Below are 2,303 nucleotides of genomic sequence, written 5' to 3' on the forward strand. Positions count from 1 at the left end.
GTGGCAGCATCCAGGGGCAGATTTAGTGCTTTTGGGGCCCTAAGCAATTCCAGCCATGGGGCTCAAGTCCTAAAATGCTCCCTTTCTACTTCTATTTATTTATTTTTCATATTGTTGAGTGTTATGTCACAATCTTCTTTTCGACGTTTTTTAATTAATGCAATCTCTACATTTTAAATGTTTTTTTTATTGTAACATGAATTTATAATACACATATTTTTTTAAATTTGACAGCAAGACTGCTCCATGATGGATATTTTATTTGGTGATATTATTATCACATAGCATTACATTATTATAATAATATTATATTTGATTTCATACTAAATAATATTTAACTACGTTAAAATTGTATTTGTTTAACTCTCACCATACAAAATATGATAGAAAAGGATGTTATATATAGTTTATAGGTATCATTTATACTTCCAGATGTTTATTGGGGGCCCCCAGATTTCCTGAGTCCCTAAGCAGACGCTTATACCTCGCTCATTGGTTAAATCCGCCCCTGGCAGCATCTCCATACTAACCAGCCCTGGTTTAGCCTCCTCAATTTAAAGATAAAACAGTCATAAATAAAACAAACATATTGCTGTAATTTGCCCTGCACTTAAAACAGTTAGTGTTGTCAGCTGATTGCTTCTTGTTTTTTGTCTCATTTCTCTTCTGCAGCATGAAGTCATCTTGTGTATGACTCACAAAATATATTTTGATCCTGAAGACACACACACACACACACACACATGTCCTCCATGAATTTGACACCTCATAAAAACAAATAATCCCTATGCCATTTGTTTGTGCTGATTTTTGCCACAAAAAATTTTTACTCAACAAAACCACAAAGTGGCTTTTATTTTAAAGGAACTCTTAACTTGCAGAGTTCAAAGAAGAACCTTTAACATTGATCAAAACTTTTCATTCAACAAAAGGATCTTTAATGTGTACAAATGTTCATCAGAGTATTAAAATGTTACATTTACAAAGAAAAAAAATTATTTTAAGAAGCATTAATTGAAAGGTTTGATAATGAATCAAAAAGGGCCCTTTATTGCATCAATACTAACTGCCTTATAACTTAAATTTTTAATTAACAATTAAACAACATATTCACCTGTCTAATCAAGAGGTTGGTGGTCATGATGCTGACTCTTTAACTGTGGCACATTTTTAATCAGAACTGACATTGCTCTCCAATCTTTTCTGTCATTTAGTGTACAGTGCTCAGCATAATTGAGTGCCCCATTTTACATCGAGTACACCTCATTTAAAAAAATGTATATTTTTATCCATTTCTTAGTGAATATAGACCATGTATTTTAGTGCATTTAAACAAAGCAGATTCATTAAACAGATATATTAATTAAAATCATTTTTTAGTCACCAATCATATTTGAAATTTGAAAGATAATACGATCAAATTCAAGCAAAAAAATGCAAAAAAAAAAATGACAGCCTACAAAATTTCAACAAAATGTTTACTTTTTTTGCTTCTTGATTTTTCCTCTTTTTTAAATTTTGTATTTAATATTTTTCTATAACATAAAAATTGGGTGTACTAGTTTTTGGACTGTTATCGTAAGTTCTTTTGTTCGATAAGCTCCACATTTAGCTTCAGTACTGATTAATCAAATGTATATGCACAAATATAATATTGTATAGCTTCCTATTAAAAATATGAATTTAAAAGAGAGATTTGTGAAGGGTGTACTTATAAATTCTGAGCATTATTTGCTATTAGCAATACTTTAAATGCATGACTTTAATTCCGGAAACTCCATTCCATGTTATTAAAATGAACAATGCTGATGTTTATTATACTATAACACAAAGATGGTTCAATATTTACCTATAGTAATTTAGTATTTTGGCACATTCTGCTGAATATTGAACATGTTTGATTAACCTCTAGTGTTTGCTAGGGCAATGAGAACATAATAAACATAGTCTTCATATATTAACAATTAGCAGTTAACTGTAAATGGGCTATGCAAACACCAGACAAGTCAAGTTACATATGAGAAAAGCCATTTTCCCACAAAACATTTTAAAATACAGAATATGTTGGCAAACTCTTTGAATGACCCTATCGAATGTATCACTTCAGCCGGGTTCAAATCGGATATTGTTGCACGTTACAGCCAACTTATAATCAGACAAAATGATCTTACACCGGAATACCGATGGCAAAATTCGTAGGCTACTACTCTACGCTGTGTGAAGGAAGAGCGTCCGTCCGTCCGTCCTTCAGATAAAACGAAAGGCTCCGCGTTTGTAATGCGCGAGCGTGTATGTGTGTGTGT

Source organism: Danio aesculapii, chromosome 15 (assembly GCF_903798145.1).
Source record: "Danio aesculapii chromosome 15, fDanAes4.1, whole genome shotgun sequence".
Taxonomy (NCBI): domain Eukaryota; kingdom Metazoa; phylum Chordata; class Actinopteri; order Cypriniformes; family Danionidae; genus Danio; species Danio aesculapii.